The sequence below is a fragment of the Salmo salar genome, chromosome ssa26 (genome assembly GCF_905237065.1).
Source record: "Salmo salar chromosome ssa26, Ssal_v3.1, whole genome shotgun sequence".
In the NCBI taxonomy this organism is placed as follows: Eukaryota; Metazoa; Chordata; class Actinopteri; order Salmoniformes; family Salmonidae; genus Salmo; species Salmo salar.
This window is the reverse complement of record NC_059467.1, coordinates 15,599,375-15,612,012: the sequence shown is the minus strand read 5'-3', so window position 1 is coordinate 15,612,012 and position 12,638 is coordinate 15,599,375. Positions and strand designations below refer to the sequence as shown.

Here is a 12,638-nt window from a genome sequence, read left to right as displayed (position 1 = left end):
GTATCTGGTGTGACCATCATTTGCCTCATGCAGCGCTACACATCTCCTTCACATAGAGTTGATCAGGCTGTTTGTGGCCTGTGGAATGTTGTCCCACTCCTCTTCAATGGCTGTGCAAAGTTGCTGGATATTGGCGGGAACTGGAACTGGAACACGCCGTCATACACGTTGATCCAGAGCATCCCAAACATGCTCAATGGGTGATGTCTGGTGAGTATGCAGGCCATGGAAGAACTGGGACATTTTCAGCTTCCAGGAATTTTGTACAGATTGGGTCCATGTAACATGGTTCCGTGCATTATCATGCTGAAACATGAAGTGATGGCAGCGGATGAATGGCACGACAATGGGCCTCAGGATCTCGTCACGGTATCTCTGTGCATTCAAATTACCATAGATAACAAAAAATCTGTTCCTTGTCCGTAGCTTATGCCTGCCCATACCATAACCCCACCGCCACCATGGGGCACTCTGTTCACAACATTGACATCAGCAAACCGCTTGCCCACACGATGATACATGCTGTCTGCCCAGTAGAGTTGAAACCGGGATGCATCCCTGTAGAGCACTTCTCCAGCATGCCAGTGGCCCTCGTAGGTGAGCATTTGCCCACTGAAGTCGTTTACGACACCAAACTGCAATCAGGTCAAGACCCTGGTGAGGACGAAGAGCACGCAGATGAGCTACCCTGAGACGGTTTCTGACAGTGTGTTGAAATTATTTGGTTGTGCAAACCCAGTTTCATCAGCTGTCCGGGTGGCTGGTCTCAGACGATCCCGCAGGTGAAGAAGATGGATGTGAAGGTCCTGGGCCGGCGTAGATACATGTGGTCTGCGGTTGTGCGGCCTGTTGGACGTACTGCCAAATTCTCTAAAACGACGTTGGAGGCGGTTTATGGTAGAGAAATGAACATTACATTCTCTGGCAACAGCTCTGGTGGACATTCCTGCAGAGAGCATGCCAAATTAACGAGTCCTCAAAACGTGCACATTTTAGAGCGGCCTTTTATTGTCCCCAGCACAAGATGCACCTGTGTAATGATCATGCTGTTTAATCAGCTTCTTGATATGCCACACCTGTCAAGTGGATGGATTATCATGGCAAAGGAGAAATGCTCACTAACAGGGATGTAACCAAATTTATGCACAAAATCTGAGAGACATTTTTGTGCGTATGGAACACTTCTGAGATATTTTATTTCAGCTCATGAAACATGGGACCAACACTTTACATGTTGCGTTTATATTTTTGTTCAGTATAGTATATGAAATGTCACCATTCTGCTAAGGGGGAATGCTCATGTTATCCGTTCTTGACCCATGATGATGGTGTCAAACAACGAATGATGTAGTCACTGTCTCTCACAGTAGCCCGTGGGAGGAGAGATGAAAAGAGAGGAGGATGATGGAAAAGAGAGGAGGAGGAGGGTGGAGGATTTCCAGCTGTGGGAGACTTCTCTATCTAGACTCCTTCCTCTCTGCCTCTAGGCTCTCATCACACCTGTGTACCCACAGCTGCACACACCTACCTACACACACCTACACACACCTCACACACACACACACACACACACACACACACACACACACACACACACACACACACACACACACACACACGATATGTCAACCTTACAAGGTAGCTGAATATTAAGCAAGGCTGCAATCAATAAACCAAACACCAAAAACGGCATGTCCATACATCACCCATTTTATTACATTAAAATAAACTTCATTGCCAATTCAAGGGCATCCATCTGGATTGTAATTATGAACAATTTAACAATGCCCTGTATTCCCTTCTTCTTCTTCTGTGTATAATGTCAAGGATCTCTTGCTGCTCTTATCATTTTCAAGGATTCTTAATGTACTTGTGTGTTGGCATAATTATTCATGTCCTGATCCCCAGTCATGCTAATGATGGCAGCACTCAGTCTTTAAAGAAGGCACCGCAGCCTTATCGTATTAAATCACTTCTCTGTCATAGCAGCCAAACTAAATATATCTCCACAGCAGTTGAATCACGTGTAAGACAGCACTGAGCTCAGTGCCTCCAGGCCCAGCAGTGAACAGTCCGACGGTAACTCAGAGCTGAGTGGGGTCAGTGGTGTAGTTAGTGGGGTCCTCAGTGAGGTCTCTTCATTCTTCCCCAGACCACTGTCTGGTGAGTCAGTCACTTGGAGCTCATCTCGATGGTTCACTGTAGTATGAGGAGGGTCTCTGCTCCTGTTGGAGGAGAGGTGTCATGGAGGAGGTGGGCCGTGAAAGGAGGTGCAGGCTTCTCTACTAGTTAGCTGGGGAAGAAGTGCTTGACTCGGTCCTTCTTGTTGACCTTCCCCATCTGGTTCCTGGGCATCTCCTCCACAAGGACCAGGCCATGTGCTCTCAAAACACAACACATGACAATTAACACACAGGACTGAAACACCCTATAAAGGCACGCGCATATTAACTCTTCTACTGCTTAACACACACACAGGCACACACAGGCACAAAGCCACGAGACACTACTTGAGCGTACACACAATAACAATTACAGTGGAACAAAGGCTGAGCCCCTGGTGTCAGTTTGAGAGATAAGAGAACGTCCTTCATACGCACTAGAGCGTCTCTCTCCCTCGGTAATATCCCCCAGACTGCTTCAAGACATTTCCTATTTGGTTAATACAAAACAACACAATCAGCATGAAGTAAAAACAAATAGTCAAGGCAAAAACACAAGGCTGAGCTAATTAAATGTCTGCCATTTTGAATGCATGGTTGTTATGTGGAGTCGTGAAGCCTGCAGCGTTTTTTATTATCTAATGGCTGTGTTGTGGCGATAGACAGAGAATAGTAAATCAACAAATCATATTGTAGCATAGCGTACTTCTGTCCCTCGTAGCAGATGGGTCTGTCTCTCTCTCTCTCTGCATTGCTCTCTATACATGTGGCTGCATGACTGTGTCAGACAACTATGTGTGTGTGTGTGTGTGTGTGTGTGTGTGTGTGTGTGTGTGTGTGTGTGTGTGTGTGTGTGTATGTCTAATGGGGCTTGTTCACACACCCATCTCTCGGAGGCTCTGCCTGTTGTGTGTGTATGTATGTATGTATGTATGTATGTATGTATGTATGTATGTATGTATGTATGTATGTATGTATGTATGTATGGTATGTATGTGTGTATGTATGTATGTATGTATGTGTGTGTTAGTGTTTGTATGCACTAGCTAGTGAGGAACACAGCGCTTGACACAGATACAGGGTGACAGCTGAAGCCAGGGCACTGAGGAGTGAGCATCCATGCACTTGTTTTCCCCCCCTCCTCCTCTGCCTCCCTTTCTGTTCATCCTCTCCATCTCCTTCACCCTGGCTGGCCCTGCCTTGGCCCCGTGCTTGCCTGTCCGCAGGCAGCACCTGTGGGTGGGGGGTGACAGGGTCATTGGCAGACAGGCAGCGCTGCTAATCCACCATGCAGGACCAGCAGGGCACAGCAGTAGGGCCTGCACACCCCCACACCATATGGAGCCCACAGCACACACACACACATACGCACACGCACACACAGGGTGGGCAGAGAGTGATAGAGAGAAAGACAAAGACAGATGGAGGGAGAGAGACTGAGAGGGAGACAGAAATATAGAATACAGACAGCGAGTAAGAGAGAGGGGGGGGGCACAAGGAGGGAGAGAGAGAAGGGGAGAGACATGGCCTGAGCAATTCCATAGAAATGGACATGTGTCTTCTGCCATTGTTGGGGGGCAAATAAAACCACAGTGACATTTAGAGAAAAAAAGAAGCCAAGACCAAAACACCAAAACAGCAACGGCTTGCCTGCCTGACAGACCTCCATCATCATCCCTCATTTCCTCATCCTCCCTCTCTCTCTATCCTCTCCTCAGCTCCCTTCATCAGTCCACATCTGCCCTTGGCCCCTTCAGTTAAATGAGAGTGGCCTCTCTCTATCTCCAGTAGTTAGGTTGCTATTGATTTTGAGGCTTCAGCAGCAGTTACTATAAACAAGTCTGGATGACTCCCCGGGGGACTGAACAGTGAAGTCTTCCTCAAATTCAATAAATGCGGTGGACAAAATTCTATTTTCAAAAACACACAATATAAGGTTTTCGCATGTTCCCAAATAGTAAAGCCACTGAACCATGAACACCAACTGGTTGATGGAATGGAGTAGCATGACAAAGCATAGCTAGCTAGCAGACATACCAACAAATCTAATATACATTAGATCTATGATTTATAAGCACCTTTATGGAGTGGTTTTGAAATAAATACCTCAACATTTATTGGGAGTTTTAATGTTTATATATATATTTTTTTTACTAATGCTGCTTCCTGGCACTATACAGTGGGGGGAAAAAGTATTTGATCCCCTGCTGATTTTGTTTGCCCACTGACAAAGAAAGGATCAGTCTATAATTTTAATGGTAGGTTTATTTGAACAGTGAGAGACAAAAAAATCCTGAAAAACGCATGTAAAAAATGTAATAAAATAATTTGCATTTTAATGAGGGAAATAAGTATTTGACCCCCCAATCAGAAAGATTTCTGGCTCCCAGGTGTCTTTTATACAGGTAACGAGCTGAGATTAGGAACACACTCTTAAAGGGAGTGCTCCTAACCGCAGCTTGTTACCTGTAAAAAAGACACCTGTCCACAGAAGCAATCAATCAATCAGATTCCAAACTCTCCATCATGGCCAAGACCAAAGAGCTCTCCAAGGATGTCAGGGACAAGATTGTAGACCTACACAAGGCTGGAATGGGCTACAAGACCAGCGCCAAGCAGCTTGGTGAGAAGGTGACAACATTTAGTGCGATTATTCGCAAATGGAAGAAACACAAAAGAACTGTCAATATCCCTCGGCCTGGGGCTCCATGCAAGATCTCACCTCGTGGAATTGCAATGATCATGAGAACAGTGAAGAATCAGCCCAGAACTACACGGGAGGATCTTGTCAATGATCTCAAGGCAGCTGGGACCATAGTCACCAAGAAAACAATTGGTAACACACTACGCCGTGAAGGACTGAAATCTTGCAGCGCCCGCAAGGTCCCCCTGCTCAAGAATACATATACATGCCCATCTGAAGTTTGCCAATGAACATCTGAATGACTCAGAGGACAACTGGGTGAAAGTGTTGTGGTCAGATGAGACCAAAATGGAGCTCTTTGGCATCAACTCAACTCGCCGTGTTTGGAGGAGGAGGAATGCTGCCTATGACCCCAAGAACACCATCTCCACCGTCAAACATGGAGGTGGAAACATTATGCTTTGGGGGTGTTTTTCTGCTAAGGGGACAGGACAACTTCACCGCATCAAAGGGATGATGGACGGGGCCATGTACCGTCAAATCTTGGGTGAGAACCTCCTTCCCTCAGCCAGGGCATTGAAAATGGGTCGTGGATGGGTATTCCAGCATGACAATGACCCAAAACACACGGCCAAGGCAACAAAGGAGTGGGTCCTGGAGTGTCCTAGCCAGTCTCCAGACCTTAATCCCATAGAAAATCTGTGGAGGGAGCTGAAAGTTCGAGTTGCCAAACGTCAGCCTCGAAACCTTAATGACTTGGAGAAGATCTGCAAAGAGGAGTGGGACAAAATCCCTCCTGAGATGTGTGCAAACCTGGTGGCCAACTACAAGAAACGTCTGACTCTGTGATTGCCAACAAGGGTTTTGCCACCAAGTACTAAGTCATGTTTTGCAGAGGGGTCAAATACTTATTTACATTTACATTTTAGTCATTTAGCAGACTTACAGTAGTGAATGCATACATTTCATTTCATGCATTCCCCCCCCCTCATTAAAATGCAAATCATTTTATAACATTTTTGACATGCGTTTTTCTGGATTTTTTTGTTGTTATTCTGTCTCTCACTGTTCAAATAAACCTACTATTAAAATTATTGACTGCTCATTTCTTTGTAAGTGGGCAAACGTACAAAATCAGCAGGGGATCAAATACTTTTTTCCCCCACTGTATAACTAGTGTGACAATAATGTCCTTTGTGTTGCCTCTTACCTGCCCCAGGTCTTCAGCTCTGACAGGGTCATGCTCCATCCCCTCTTCAGCTGCACCACCGCTGTCACCTTCTGTTCCCAGGTGGCGTCCCGAGCGCCAATCACAGCCACATCTGAGAGGTCAGGGGTCAACACACATGGACAACACCCTGAAATAAGATACACCCTGAAAGCTACTGTAATATGTCAACGAGTAAAATTATGGATGTTGTTTAAACCCAACCAATATAAAAATGGTGCTAATCTAATGGTGCCAGCCATGGAGTCTTTAGGCCAAGCACCAGTGTATGTCCCTGCAGTGGAAAAGCACCATGAAGGAGCCAATGGAGGGGGAGTTTACCTGTGGTATCAGGGTGGGCTAGCAGGTGTTGCTCCACCTCCAGAGCACTGATCGTATAGCCTCCACTCTTTATGATGTCCACAGAGGTGCGGCCCATGATCCAGGACACTCCATCCTTATAGACTGCTGTGTCCCCTGCAGGACACCATACAAACAAGGGATACTGGGCTTAGATAGGAGAAACACAGAAAAACAAGCCCACGCTAAATAAAAATTGCTTAACAGTCCTCATTTATCAAAGGCATGCACATCTACCATGTACGGAAAAACGCACACACTCCATCATTCAACCCCTACTCCCACCAGGTTGTCACATGACTTGGCATATTGTGTGTAATATAGGCTTGTGTGTGGAGGAGGGAGAGAGGGTGGGTGGCATAATAAAGCAGGCCTGCTCAGTGTGTTTGAGACTCACAGTACCACAACACAGGCCTGCTTGATTAGTGTGTCAGAGAGTCAGAGGAACCCCAGTAAACATGGCCAGCACAGTCCACAGACCACAGCAGAACAGCTGAGACTGAGAGCTCCATCAATCAGCAGGTGAATGGCAATATCCTGGACGCTACACACAGGCATGAAAACACACACACACCCAGGCTGCTGATGCATTCAACCTGCTTTGCCTCTATCTCTTGGGCAAATAGCTGAGAGAGAAGAGAGGGAAGAGAGGGAAGAGAGGGAAGAGAGAGAGAGAGAGAGAGAAAGAGAGAGAGAGAGAGAGAGCAGCTCAGCTGGAGTTCCCCTTAATTACCTCCCCCATGCCCACCACTGATTAGCAGCACAACGCCAAGACTCAGGTGTGCTGAGCTGTCTCAGTGGCACTGTAAGAACAACAGCCTATATAATATATAAAAACACAAACAACCGTGGACCATATCTGGGAGCTGGCTGACATCCAGGCCACCTGACACCTCATCACTAGGTAACACCTTCTCTCAGTGGAAACACCACACCTACCAGCCAGGGCTCAGAGAGAGGCTGAGGAGAGGAACACTGACTGACTGGCATACTGTGACCTCAGACAGAAGAGCCATGCTAGACACCTACTGGTGTTACCCCAGGGGAGTACTGGAGGTGTGTGTGTGTGTGTGTGTGTGTGTGTGTGTGTGTGTGTGTGTGTGTGTGTGTGTGTGTGTGTGTGTGTGTGTGTGTGTGTGTGTGTGTGGGGGGCTGGTTATTGAGTGTGATAAGGTGCTGGTTATTGAGTGTGAGGGCTCAGCTGGGGCTGGGGGATGATGAGGAGGGGAAGTGGGTCATTGTGGTGGATGAGTGTGGGACTGAGAGAGGTAGAGAGGGCGAGGGGGAGGTGTGGAGAGAAGGCGAGAGTCCTGGTGGATCATTAGAGTCCCCAGCTGAGGCAGGGAAAGGGAAATGAAGGCTGTGTGAGAGGTGTGGGGGTTTATTTTGGGATGAATTGGGCAGTGTGAGCAGCGTGAGAGGTTTGGGGATGTATTGGGCAGCGTGAGAGGTGTGGGGATGTATTGGGCAGTGTGAGCAGCGTGAGAGGTGTGGGGATGTATTGGGCAGCGTGAGAGGTGTGGGGATGTATTGGGATATGTGAGAGGTGTGGGGGTTTATTTTGGGATGTATTGGGCAGCGTGAGCAGCATGAGAGGTGTGGGGATATATTGGGCAGCGTGAGCAGTGTGAGAGGTGTGGGAATGTATTGGGCTGTGTGAGAGGTGTGGGGATGTATTGGGCTGTGTGAGAGGTGTGGGGATGTATTGGGCAGCGTGAGAGGTGTGGGGATGTATTGGGCAGCGTGAGAGGTGTGGGGATGTATTGGGCTGTGTGAGAGGTGTGGGGATGTATTGGGCTGTGTGAGAGGTGTGGGGATGTATTGGGCAGCGTGAGAGGTGTGGGGATGTATTGGGCAGCGTGAGAGGTGTGGGGATGTATTGGGCAGCGTGAGAGGTGTGGGGATGTATTGGGCAGCGTGAGAGGTGTGGGGATGTATTGGGCGTGTGAGAGGTGTGGGATATATTGGGCAGCGTGAGCAGCGTGAGAGGTGTGGGGATGTATTGGGCAGCGTGAGCAGCGTGAGAGGTGTGGGGATGAATTGGGCAGCGTGAGCAGCGTGAGAGGTGTGGGTATGTATTAGGCAGCGTGAGCAGCGTGAGAGGTGTGGGGATATATTGGGCAGCGTGAAGGTGTGGGGATGTATTGGGCAACGTGAGAGGTGTGGGGATGTATTGGGCAGCGTGAGAGGTGTGGGGATGTATTGGACAGCGTGAGCAGCGTGAGAGGTGTGGGGATGTATTGGGCAGCGTGAGAGGTGTGGGGATGTATTGAGCAGCGTGAGAGGTGTGGGGATGTATTGGGCAGCGTGAGAGGTGTGGGGATTTATTGGGCAGCGTGAGCAGCGTGAGAGGTGTGGGGATGTATTGGGCAGCGTGAGAGGTGTGGGGATGTATTGGGCAGCGTGAGCAGAGTGAGAGGTGTGGGGATGTATTGGGCAGCGTGAGAGGTGTGGGGATGTATTGGGCAGCGTGAGAGGTGTGGGGATGTATTGGGCAGAGTGAGAGGTGTGGGGATGTATTGGGCAGCGAGAGCAGTGTGAGAGGTGTGGGGATGTATTGGGCAGCGTGAGAGGTGTGGGGATGTATTGGGCTGTGTGAGAGGTGTGGGGATGTATTGGGCAGCGTGATAGGTGTGGGGATGTATTGGGCAGCGTGAGAGGTGTGGGGATGTATTGGGCAGCGTGAGAGGTGTGGGGATGTATAGGGCCGTGTGAGAGGTGTGGGGATGTATTGGGCAGCGTGAGAGGTGTGGGGATGTATTGGGCAGCTTGAGATGTGTGGGGATGTATTGGGCAGAGTGAGATGTGTGGGGATGTATTGGGCAGCGTGAGAGGTGTGGGGATGTATTAGGCAGCGTGAGAGGTGTGGGGATGTATTGGGCTGTGTGAGAGGTGTGGGGATGTATTGGGCAGCGTGAGCAGCGTGAGAGGTGTGGGGATATGTTGGGCAGCGTGAGAGGTGTGGGTATGTATTGGGCTGTGTGAGAGGTGTTGGGATGTATTGGGCAGCGTGAGAGGTGTGGGGATGTATTGGGCAGCGTGAGAGGTGTGGGGATGTATTGGGCAGCGTGAGCAGCGTGAGAGGTGTGGGGATGTATTGGGCAGCGTGAGCAGCGTGAGAGGTGTGGGGATATATTGGGCAGCGTGAAGGTGTGGGGATGTATTGGGCAGCGTGAGAGGTGTGGGGATGCATTGGGCAGCGTGAGATGTGTGGGGATGTATTGGGTAGCGTGAGAGGTGTGGGGATGTATTGGCCAGCGTGAGAGGTGTGGGGATGTATTGGGCAGCGTGAGCAGCGTGAGAGGTGTGGGGATGTATTGGGAAGCGTGAGAGGTGTGGGGATGTATTGGGCAGCGTGAGAGGTGTGGGGATGTATTGTGCAGAGTGAGAGGTGTGGAGATGTATTGGGCAACGTGAGAGGTGTGGGGATGTAGTGGGCAGCGAGAGAGGTGTGGGGATGTAGTGGGCAGCGTGAGAGGTGTGGGGATGTAGTGGGCAGCGTGAGAGGTGTGGGGATGTATTGGGCAACGTGAAGGTGTGGGGATGTATTGGGCAGCGTGAGAGGTGTGGGGATGAATTGGGCAGCGTGAGATGTGTGGGGATGTATTGGGCAGCGTGAGAGGTGTGGGGATGTATTGGGCAGCGTGAGAGGTGTGGGGATGTATTGGGCAGCGTGAGAGGTATGGGGATGTATTGGGCAGCGTGAGAGGTGTGGGGGATGTATTGGGCTGTGTGAGAGGTGTGGGGATGTATTGGGCTGTGTGAGAGGTGTGGGGATGTATTGGGCAGCGTGAGAGGTGTGGGGATGTATTGGGCAGCGTGAGAGGTGTGGGGATGTATTGGGCAGCGTGAGAGGTGTGGGGATGTATTGGGCAGAGTGAGAGGTGTGGGGATGTATTGGGCAGTGTGAGAGGTGTGGGGATATATTGGGCAGCGTGAGCAGCGTGAGAGGTGTGGGGATGTATTGGGCAGCGTGACAGGTGTGGGGATGTATTGGGCAGCGTGAGAGGTGTGGGGATGTATTGGGCAGAGAGAGGTGTGGGGATGTATTGGGCAGAGTGAGAGGTGTGGGATGTATTAGGCTGTGTGAGAGGTGTGGGGATGTATTGAGCAGAGTGAGAGGTGTGGGGATGTATTGGGCAGCGAGAGCAGTGTGAGAGGTGTGGGGATGTATTGGGCAGCGTGAGAGGTGTGGGGATTTATTGGGCAGCGTGAGCAGCGTGAGAGGTGTGGGGATGTATTGGGCAGCATGAGAGGTGTGGGGATGTATTGGGCAGCGTGAGAGGTGTGGGGATGTATTGGGCAGCGTGAGCAGCGTGAGAGGTGTGGGGATGTATTGGGCAGCGTGAGAGGTGTGGGGATGTATTGGGCAGCGTGAGAGGTGTGGGGATGTATTGGGCAGAGTGAGAGGTGTGGGGATGTATTGGGCAGCGAGAGCAGTGTGAGAGGTGTGGGGATGTATTGGGCAGCGTGAGAGGTGTGGGGATGTATTGGGCTGTGTGAGAGGTGTGGGGATGTATTGGGCAGCGTGATAGGTGTGGGGATGTATTGGGCAGCGTGAGAGGTGTGGGGATGTATTGGGCAGCGTGAGAGGTGTGGGGATGTATAGGGCCGTGTGAGAGGTGTGGGGATGTATTGGGCAGCGTGAGAGGTGTGGGGATGTATTGGGCTGTGTGAGAGGTGTGGGGATGTATTGGGCAGCGTGAGAGGTGTGGGGATGTATTGGGCAGCTTGAGATGTGTGGGGATGTATTGGGCAGAGTGAGATGTGTGGGGATGTATTGGGCAGCGTGAGAGGTGTGGGGATGTATTAGGCAGCGTGAGAGGTGTGGGGATGTATTGGGCTGTGTGAGAGGTGTGGGGATGTATTGGGCAGCGTGAGCAGCGTGAGAGGTGTGGGGATATGTTGGGCAGCGTGAGAGGTGTGGGTATGTATTGGGCTGTGTGAGAGGTGTTGGGATGTATTGGGCAGCGTGAGAGGTGTGGGGATGTATTGGGCAGCGTGAGAGGTGTGGGGGTGTATTGGGCAGCGTGAGCAGCGTGAGAGGTGTGGGGATGTATTGGGCAGCGTGAAGGTGTGGGGATGTATTGGGCAGCGTGAGAGGTGTGGGGATGCATTGGGCAGCGTGAGATGTGTGGGGATGTATTGGGTAGCGTGAGAGGTGTGGGGATGTATTGGCCAGCGTGAGAGGTGTGGGGATGTATTGGGCAGCGTGAGCAGCGTGAGAGGTGTGGGGATGTATTGGGCAGCGTGAGAGGTGTGGGGATGTATTGGGCAGCGTGAGAGGTGTGGGGATGTATTGTGCAGAGTGAGAGGTGTGGAGATGTATTGGGCAACGTGAGAGGTGTGGGGATGTAGTGGGCAGCGGGAGAGGTGTGGGGATGTAGTGGGCAGCGTGAGAGGTGTGGGGATGTAGTGGGCAGCGTGAGAGGTGTGGGGATGTATTGGGCAACGTGAAGGTGTGGGGCTGTATTGGGCACCGTGAGAGGTGTGGGGATGAATTGGGCAGCGTGAGATGTGTGGGGATGTATTGGGCAGCGTGAGAGGTGTGGGGATGTATTGGGCAGTGTGAGAGGTGTGGGGATGTATTGGGCAGCGTGAGAGGTATGGGGATGTATTGGGCAGCGTGAGAGGTGTGGGGATGTATTGGACTGTGTGAGAGGTGTGGGGATGTATTGGGCTGTGTGAGAGGTGTGGGGATGTATTGGGCAGCGTGAGAGGTGTGGGGATGTATTGGGCAGCTTGAGATGTGTGGGGATGTATTGGGCAGAGTGAGATGTGTGGGGATGTATTGGGCAGCGTGAGAGGTGTGGGGATGTATTAGGCAGCGTGAGAGGTGTGGGGATGTATTGGGCTGTGTGAGAGGTGTGGGGATGTATTGGGCAGCGTGAGCAGCGTGAGAGGTGTGGGGATATGTTGGGCAGCGTGAGAGGTGTGGGTATGTATTGGGCTGTGTGAGAGGTGTTGGGATGTATTGGGCAGCGTGAGAGGTGTGGGGATGTATTGGGCAGCGTGAGAGGTGTGGGGATGTATTGGGCAGCGTGAGCAGCGTGAGAGGTGTGGGGATGTATTGGGCAGCGTGAAGGTGTGGGGATGTATTGGGCAGCGTGAGAGGTGTGGGGATGCATTGGGCAGCGTGAGATGTGTGGGGATGTATTGGGTAGCGTGAGAGGTGTGGGGATGTATTGGCCAGCGTGAGAGGTGTGGGGATGTATTGGGCAGCGTGAGCAGCGTGAGAGGTGTGGGGATGTATTGGGAAGCGTGA

General features: G+C 50.9%; 1 pseudogene; it reads right to left on the bottom strand.

The window, feature by feature from the left end:
- Nucleotides 1–1,694: 1,694 nt before the first annotated feature.
- The window catches only part of LOC106587161 (malonate--CoA ligase ACSF3, mitochondrial-like), a 55,789-nt pseudogene continuing 44,845 nt past the window's right edge, over nt 1,695–12,638 (bottom strand).